Source organism: Chrysochloris asiatica, unplaced genomic scaffold (assembly GCF_000296735.1).
Source record: "Chrysochloris asiatica unplaced genomic scaffold, ChrAsi1.0 scaffold00071, whole genome shotgun sequence".
Lineage (NCBI taxonomy): Eukaryota > Metazoa > Chordata > Mammalia > Afrosoricida > Chrysochloridae > Chrysochloris > Chrysochloris asiatica.
In genome coordinates this window covers 8,150,823-8,160,595 of record NW_006408589.1, presented here as the reverse complement: position 1 = coordinate 8,160,595, position 9,773 = coordinate 8,150,823, and positions in this window count along the sequence as shown.

Sequence of the window (9,773 nt, the reverse complement as noted above, 5' to 3'; positions counted from 1 at the left end):
ACAATACCGAGGAGGGCCCTGGGTTTGGATTTTCGTCCAGGTCACAAGGCCTCAGCTTCCCAGTAATTGCGTTTTATGTCGTCCCCGACAGGTTTCGAAGAATGGCTGGTAAATAAATTTGAAACGCTGACCTTGTAGTTCAAACTGACCTTGCAGTCCAGTGCATTATCCCACACCATCACACCAGGACTCGTAGTTTGTTGCATATATATAACAATATAACAACAGTATATACACATATTGTTGTTAGGTGATATCAAGTTAGTTTCAACTCATAGGTAGCAAGTGAGCAACCCTATGCACAACAGAATGAAACACTGCCAAGCCCTTCACTATCCTCATAATTGTTATGTTTGAGCCCATTTTTGCTACAACTGTGCCAATCCATTTTGTTAGGGGTGGGGGTCTTCCTCTTTTTCACTGATCCTCCACTTTTCCAAGCATGATGGCCTTCTCCAGGGAGTGGTCTCTCCTGATAACATGTCCAAAGTATGAGAGATGAAGTCTCGCCGTTCTGGTTTCTAAGGAGCATTCTGACTGTAATTCTATGGTCTTCCTTATTCATTGTTGAGGTTTCACATACACATGAGGCAATTCAAAATATCATGGCATGGGTCAGGCACACCTTGTTCCTCAGAGTGACATCTTTGCAGGTCTTTTGCCTAATGCAATATGTCGTTTCGTTTCTTGCTTGTTGCTCATTGATTGTAAATCCAAGCAAAATGAAATCTTTCACAACTTCAATTGTTTTCTCAGTTTATAATGATATTATTTGTTGGTCCAGTTGTGAGTAATTTTATTTGCTTTACATTGAGGTGAAATCCATAGTGAGGTCTATAGTCTTTGACCTTCATCAGTAAGTATTTTAAGTCCTCTTTTCTTGCAGCAAGCAAGTTGTGCCATATACACATCTCAAGTTGTTAATGCATCTTCCTCCAATCCTTGTGCCATGTCCAACTTCTCAAATTATGGTGAAAGGATACAACCCTGGCACATTCCTTTCCTGATTTTAAATCATTCAGTATCCGCTTGTGCTGTTCCAACAATTGCCTCTTGATCTACGTACAAGTTCTTCATGAACACAAATAAGCGTTCTAGAATACCCATTCTTTGTAATGTTAGCCATAGTTTGTTATGATCCACATGGTCAAATGACTTTGCATAGTAAATAAAACACAAGCAAGCAGCTTTCTGGCATTCACTGCTTTTGCCAGAGAGATCCCTATTTGCAATATCTCTAGTTCCATGTTATCTTCCAAATTTGGCTTTCATTTCTGGTAACACCCTGTTGATGCACTTCTGCAACCATTTTTGAATTATCTTTATGAAAATTTTACTCACATGTGATATTAATGATAGTGTTCAGTGATTCCTGCATTCCGTTGGGTTGCCTTTCTTTGGAATGGGCACAAATATGGATCTTTTATAATTGGTTGTCCAGATAGTTGTCTTTGAATTTTCTTGGCTCAGATGAGTGAGCACCTCCAGCGTCTCATCACTTTGCTGAAACATTTTGATGGGTATTCTGTCAATTCCTGGAGTCTTGTTTTTTGTCCATGCCTTCAGTTCAGCTTGCAACTCTTCCTTCAGTTCTATAGGTTCCTGAGCATATGGTACATCTCTTGAAATGGTAGAACACCAAACAATACTTTTTGGTACAATGACTCTGTATAATCCTTCTATCTTCTTTGATGTTTCCTGCATCATTCAATATTTTGCCCATAAAATTCTGAAATATTGCAACATGAGGTTTGAATTTTTCTTCAGTTTTTCAGCTTGAGAAATGCTGTGTTCTTCCTGTTTAGTTTTCTAACTCCAGGTCTTTGCACGTTTCATTACACTACTTTAGTTTGCCTTCTCAGTCTGCCCTTTGAAATTTTATGTTCAGCTCTTTTACTTCATCATTTCTTTCACTTACTCTAGCTTATCTGCATTCAAAAGCATGTTTTAGAATCTTTCTCAGCATCCATTTTGGTCTTTTTTCTTTCTTGTATTTTTAATGACCTTTTGTTTTCCATCTAACGAGGTTTGTGTGTATAGTTGCATTTTATGTTGTTTTAAAAAGTTATTTGCAATGAATAAAATGATTGGTCTTGTGTAATTCTATCATGCAATTTCCGGCATTGTTTCTTTCACCAAGGCCATATTTTCCAACTACTAATCCTTTCTAATTTTCCAACTTTTGCATTCCAATCACTAGCAATTATCAGTGCATCTTAATTGCATGTTTGATCAATTTCAGATTGAAGAAGCTGGTAGATTTCTTCAATGTCATCATCACTAGCTTTAGAGATCGGTGTGCAAATTTTAAATAATATTTGAATTAATTGGTCTTCCTTGTAGGCTTATGGGTATTAGCCTACCACAGATTGTATTGTACTTCAACATAGATCTCGAAATGATCTTTTTGACAATGAATGCGATACCATTCCTCTTCAATTTGCTGTTCTAGGCATAGTAAATCATATGATAGTCTGGTTCAAAATGGTCAATACCAGTCCATTTCAGCTCACAAATGCCAAGTATATCAATCTTAATGCTTTCCATTTCATTTTTTACTTATAATATTCCGAGACTCATATGTCATACATTCCACGTTCCAATTATAGATGAATGTTTGCAACTGTTTCTCCTTGTTTTGGATTGTGCCCCCTCAGTAAATGAGTGTCCTGAAGGCTTTACTCCATCCGAGTTATTAAGATCAGTTCTACTTTGGGAGAAGGAAACTCTTTTCCAGTCGTATTTTGAGTGTCTTCCAACCTGAGGGGTTCATCTTCCAGCACTGAATCAAATAAGGTTCCGCTGTTATGGTTTTCAGTGGCTAACCATACAGAAGTGGTCTGCCTCTCCTCCTTCCTCACCTGTCTTAGTTTGGGAACTCTGTGGAAACCTGTCCACCATGGGTGACCCTGCTGGTATTTAAAACTACTGGTGGCAATGCTTCCAGCATTACAACAACACACCAAAGTCACCACAATATGACAAGCTGTTCTATAAACCTTACCTTCTATAAGGTGCTCAGCTGTAGTCTGTGGATGAGGAAACTTAGCTACCTAATTAAGTGTCTGGAGGCATCTACTCTGCAAGCGAACCTCCTTGCCCAAAGACACTCAGTTTTACTTGCTCTGTGGTTGGGGAAGTTCACTGCTCCGTCTCATGCTTGGGCTCTTGGTTCTGGTGCTGCCACTACTCTGCTGCTCCTCTGGTATTTCTGGCCAAGAATTTTCAAAAGTAGTTGAAAATATCAGATTTCATATTTAAGGAATTTTATGAATTCCAAGCAGGGTAATTATAAAGAAAATGACACTTATAGCTACATCAGACTCAAATTGATGAAGACGAAAGACAAAGAGATTTTAAAGTAGCTGGTATACGTGGGAAGTGTGGAGGAGGACATTTTGAAGGCAAAGTGACAGCTGCCTTCTCAACAGATGCAACGGAAAACAGAAGGCAACAGAAACACATCTTTCTAATGCTGAAAGTTAAAAACAAAGCCCAGTAATGTAGAAGTCCATATTCCATACCCAGCAAAACTATCCCATAAAATGCAGGCTTAAAAAACAACAACAAAAAAGATTTTTCTTAAAAAAGCTTAGAGAATTTTTCAATAACAGATACGAATGATCAGTATTAAAGGGAAGTTTTCAAGCAAAAGACAATGACCTCCATGTAAGTGTTGAAATTTAAATAGAAATGAAGATCATAAGAATACAGTGACGGTGATTTGCTTCTGCTCAAGTTCTCACTGCAATGTAATAATTGGTGAAAAATACAAGCTCATATTCAATGAAATGTAGGAAGAAGAGTGAAAGATGATCTTGACCTTTACAGTTTAACACCATGTTGTTGCCACACCATGTTGTTGTTGTTGTTATGTGCCGTGGAGTTGGTTCTGACCCATAGCGACCCTGTACAGGGTTTCCGAGGCTGTAAATCTTTACGGGAGTAGAATGCCTCATCTTTCTCCCGCAGAACAGCTAGTAGTTTCGCACTGCTGACCTTGCGGTTTGCAGCCCGATTCGTAACCATGTAAAAACTATTAATTTAATTTTGGCCAAAATAAAGTTAGACTTTTTTTGTTTAAAGAGGAAATTGCGCTCTGGAAGGCAAAGGTCTCAAGAAGCAGTTGGGATGTTTGTGTCAATGGTTTTGGCTGACTGGGTGTGTCAATGACAAATGGGTGCTCACTTGTTGTTGTTGTTAGGCGCCATTGAGCTGGCACCAACCCATAGCAACCTTATACACAGCAGAACGAAACACTGCCCAATCCTGGGCCAATCTCTCTACTGCTGCCACGCTTGAGTCCATTGATGCTGCCACTGGGCCAATCTATCTTGTTGGGGGTCTTCCTTTTTTTTCTGACCCTCCACCTTACCAAACATGATATCCTTCTCCAGTGACTGGTCCCTCCTGACAATATATCTGAAGTATGAGAGACAAAGTTTGGCCATCTTGGCCTCCAAGGAGCACTCTGGCTGCACTTCTTCCAAAACGGGTCTATTGGTTCTTACTACCACCACCTAAATGAGCCAGAATTGACTCTTCCTCCTGTTGCTTTCCAGGAGATTTTCATAGCAACCTATGTGTGTCAGAGCAGAACTGTGTTCCACAGGGTTTTCAATGACTGATTATTACAAAGTAGATTGCCAGACCTTTCTTCCAAGGCACCTCTGGGTAGTTTCCAATCATCAACCTTCAGGTTAGCAGCCAGGGACTTCAAGAGGGTGTTAAATCCAACCCAGTCAAACCAAAGCCCCACTGCTATTGAGTCATTCTAACCTATACACTCTGTAGGACAGAGTAAAACTATCCTATATGGGTTCCAAGGCTTTAATCTTTAAGCAAGCTGACTGCCACATCTTTTTCCCATAGAGTGACAAGTGGGTTGAAACTGCCACCAAGTGCTTAACCACTGTGTCACCAGGGAGTCAGGAGCCAGGGGCTATAGTTAGTTCTGTTGTTGGGGTTGTTGCTAAGTGCCATCGAGTCAGTAACACATAGCAACCCTGGGTAAGATTTCTGAGGAGCGGCTGGTGGGTTTGAACCACTGACCTTGTGTTTAGCAGTCTGATGCTTATCCCTCCGTTGTTCGGGTTATGGGTCAAGAAAGTGTGTGGGAGACATAAGAGTCAAGGATCATAGGGTCATAGCTGACAGTTAAGTTGTGGTGGTTTAGTCAAAGGACAGAGGTCAGAGGTCACTACCCACCCAAGCAGCGGTTGAAACTTGAGTGTAGGTTGAGATTCCCAGGGCCCCCCGGAGGACCCGCCCCTCTCGCCCCGCCGGGCGCGCGCTGCCTCCGTCGCTCCGCCCCGTCCTGCGCTTCGAACGCAAAGGCCGCGCGCTGCCGAGGCGAAGAGCGAGCGGCGTACGGACCCCGCGGGCGGCTGGGGTTTCGCCGGCGCCATCCTCCGCTGCCTCCCCTCCAGTTCTCGGGGCTGGCGGGCCGGCGCCGCCTCCCGGGAAGATGGCGCTGCACTTCCAGGTCAGTTCATCGTGCGCTACGGCCCCTGCTCCGTCGCCCAGGAAGCCCGGCAGGACGCTGGGGTCTGGGGACTGTGGACCGAAGACGGTGGCGGAGGCCTCAGGGCCGCTGGGTGGCTCCGGGATCTGCAGCCGCTATCCCCGCCCCGGGTCGGGAACCTGCGGGCACCCGACTGGGTTGCAAACCCCGGGCCCGGACCGCGGAGCGGACTGAGCCAGGGGGCGGTGGGTAGAGGAGGAGGGGCCCGGCTTGGAGATCGGACCCGCCTGGCGGGAGCTCGCCCTCGGCGGCGCAGCGGGACGCGCGCCTTTGATGGCTCCCGGACAGGTGGAAGCCCGAGCCGGCCGGCTTTTGCGCGCCTCGGGCGAATGCCTGCCGCCTTGGACCTGCCTCGTAGCCTTCCTGCTGCGGATCGGTCGTCAGCCTCTATCCACTCAGTGGAAATGAAACTCCAGAGGGGCCTGGGGTCCGCTGAAGGAGAGACGGCGGCAGTTGCACTTTAATTGGCTAGAGGAGGCAGAGGCCACTCAAGAGGATCCCAGACAGGAGACTAGTTTTCGAGCAGGAGAAAGACCCGTGAGTTATAGGGCCACACGCTAGCATATTCGTTTAATTATTCCTTTAACAAATGTCTCCTGAGCTCCTAGTGTATTTCAAGCACTGTGCAAAGTTCTGCTCGCATAGAGCTTACAGATCATTACAATGCATGTGAAGATGCTGTGAAATCTTTAAACATGGAATATCATGGGAACTCAGAAACTGAGCAATCAGTCATGTGTGGGTGTGTGTCAGGAAGGAGTTACTGAAGCTGCTATGCTGCTCAGACAAGAGATGCTTTTTTATTTACTGAGTGCTTTAAATGCTAGTCACCGAAGGATACACCTCTAAGCAAAACATCATGATTTCTACCCCCAGGGAACTTTTTAGTCCATGGCGACCCAGCTGGGAGTTGGACAGGCGAACTATTGGAGTGAGGAAAGGCAAGGTATAAAAAAAGAGGACATTATGAGCCAAGGCAAAGAATTGTGGCACACTGAGGAATCTCTGGTTGAGGCACCTAGGGTCATAACAAAAGGGAAGAGCAGGAGTTGTTTTTGGAGAGGTAGGCAACTTCATAATGTGGTGACGGTATATCTAACTGTTACAGTCTCCTTGTAGACGCCTTTGGAACCCCTGTGGTCACAGTGACTTTACTTTATTATTTACTGATTCTTCCAAAGCATCTTTTCTTTCCAACCAATCACTCCTGTTAACAAGCCAGGATGTTATAAGCCAGGAGATAGTAAGCTTCACACTTACAGTTTGACTCCTTGCCATTTCTGAAGGTCCTCAGCTCAGAATGATGTATCTGTTGCCACTTTTGTAAAACTATAAGGAATCCTGGTTAAAAGTGGTGAAAGGTGCCTGACTACTAACCACAAGGGTAATGGTTGGAACCCAGCCACTCAGCAGGAGAAATATGTGACAAGTCTTCTGTAAAGATTTACATTTCTTGGAAACCCTGTGAAGGTTTTATAGGGTCTCTGTGAAATTGACTTGATGTCATTGGGTTTGGTTTGGTAACTATACCCTCTGGTACAATGTCACAAGAATCCCATAAAGAAGAATTAAGACTTGTAAATAAACTCACCAGATATTCATAGTTCAGGTGTCAATCTTGAGAGTAAATTAAAAAGTAAATTGAAGTTATAAGCCAGGAGATAGTAAGCTTCACACTTACTTCACATCTTTCTCAGATTTGGAAAGATGGTGTATGCATAACAAATCACCCAGACCTGGAATACTTCTTCATACCTAGGTATCGTGTTGGAAAACTTAACTACTGATGTTTAAACTACCATTTCATCTTGCTTTCCCAGAAATATACTGCACAGCAGCTGTAGGCTGATAAAGTAGCAGCCTAAAAGTGGAGCCGAGCAAATGAAAGCTCGAACAGTTTTGGAGGCCAGAAACAAAACAAAACAACTCTGGAATGTTGTTATACAGCTAACTCAAGGAGCATTTGTTAATAATGATAACCAGCCAGGACTTAGCATTTTGCATGCTCATGGTAGATTTTTTAAACTAACTTTTTATTGTCAATTGAGTGAATGTTTATAGAGCATAGCATCAATTTTACATTCAACAAATCATGTACTTTACTTCATCTTTGTGATTGCTGACCCCTTCCTCCCTGTGTTTCTTGCTTTCTTCCATTCCTCCACCTTTCCCATCCCTTTGAACTTTGTCCTTGGGTAAATGTTGCCCTTTTGATCTCGAATGATTGACTATTCTGTGTGTACCTCATTAGTGTTTTTGTCTCCCCTATTTGATGCAGGAGGGGTCACAGTCTCAGGGTTCCACTAGAGTCTATCTGACCAGTAAGTCTGGTCTTTTTTATGATTTGTGTCTCACATTTTCCTGTTCTATCCAGGACCTTCTAAGGAGCTCTGGTAGTGTAGTGGTTACTAGTTGGGCTGCTAACCTCAAAGTCAGCAGTTTGAAACTGCCAGCTCTTCCATGGGAGAAAGATGAGGCTTTCTGCTCCTGTAAAGATTTGTAGCCTTAGACAATGCATACAGGGTCACCGTGAGTTGGAACCAACTCCACAGCACATAACCACCACCACCACCACCACCATCCAGGACCTTTTAATATGATCCCTTTCAGAGCAGTTGGTAGTGGTATCCAGATGCCATCTAGTTCTGATCTCAGGTTCCGTTGTTGTTGTTGTTAAGTGCCGTCGAGTCGGTACCGACTCATGTGACCTTATGCACAATAGAATGAAACATTGTCTAGTCTTGGGCCAACCTCACAATTGTTGCTGTGCCTAAGTCCATTGCTGCTGCCACTGTGCCAGTCCATCTCGTGTGGGTCAGTTAGGCCATTGAAATAATTGTTTCTAAGCATCTTCACTTTTCATCACGTTTCTTTCTTTTGGACAAGGAGAGAACAGTAGTTACACCTTAGATGGGTACTTGCTCATTGTAGATTTTGAATCCCACAATTAACTTGAGAGGTATGTAGACTCTGGTAGCGTAGTGGTTACGAATCGGGCTGCGAACCTTAAGGTCAGCGGTTCGAAACTACCAGCCGCTCCGCGGGAGAAAGATGAGGCTTTCTACTCCCGTAAGGATTTACACCCTCGGAAACCCTGTACAGGGTCGCTATGGGTCGGAACCGACTCGACGGCACTTAACAACAACAACAACAACAACACTGGCTCTCAGAGCAGTTGGGGCTTGTCCAAGGTTACTAAATTAGAGTAGGCCTGATAACTCTTAAGTTCCATATTTTTCCATTTCCCACATCTTAATGTCACCTACCCAATAGGATGTTATTTTTGCTGTTAAGTGCCTTCAAGTCGGTTCTGACTTATAACAATCTTGTATATGGTTTCCAAGGAGCAGCTTGTGGATTTTCATATAAGCTAGAGTAAGAGAACGTGGCCTCCTCTCATATAGCCTAGATCCAATACTTCCTCAGAGACAGGGTATTCTAACTCACAATTTCTTAACCAGAATGAATGTGCCTTGAATGGGCCATAGGCATGCCTAGAATACCAATCCTGATGCCTTCTTTGCAGCTAGGCAAGGTTTAGGACAGTGAGAAATTTCACATTGATGGCCATTGGCTATGACTAGCTTATTTCTAAGGGCCACACAATTACTATTTTTTTATGTATATTATGATGGGAAAAAGACTGCAAAGCAGTGTCCTAACCTCATCTCACACAAATTACCTTCTTTACTAATCAGTCACCTGATGGCATAATGTTTTATTACCTACCTTAGGAGTCCTGCTATGACTCTGTAGGATAAGCACTAGACTGCAAGGTCAGTTTGAGCCATCATGTCAGCAGTTCAAACTCACCAGCTGCTCCTTGGAAACCCTATACAGGGTTCCTATGAATCAAGGGAACCAACTTGATGGCACTTAACAACAGCAATCATACTGGGTAAAGAGCTCTGGTAGCATTTGTTATTGTTAGGTGTCATCGAGTCGGTACTGACTCATAGCGACCTTATGTACAGCAGAATGAAACACTGCCTGATCCTGGCCAACCTCACTACTGTTGCCATGCTTGAGTCCATCTATGCTGCCACTTGGCCAATCCATCTTGTTGGGGGTTTTCCTCTTTTTCTCTGACCTTCCACCTTACCAAACATGATATCCTTCTCCAGCGACTGGTCCCTCCTGACAATATGTCCGAAGTTGTTGTTGTTGTTGTTGTTAAGTGCCATTGAGTCGGTTCCGACCCATAGCGACCCTGTATAGGGTTTCTGAGGGTGTAAATCTTTACGGGAGT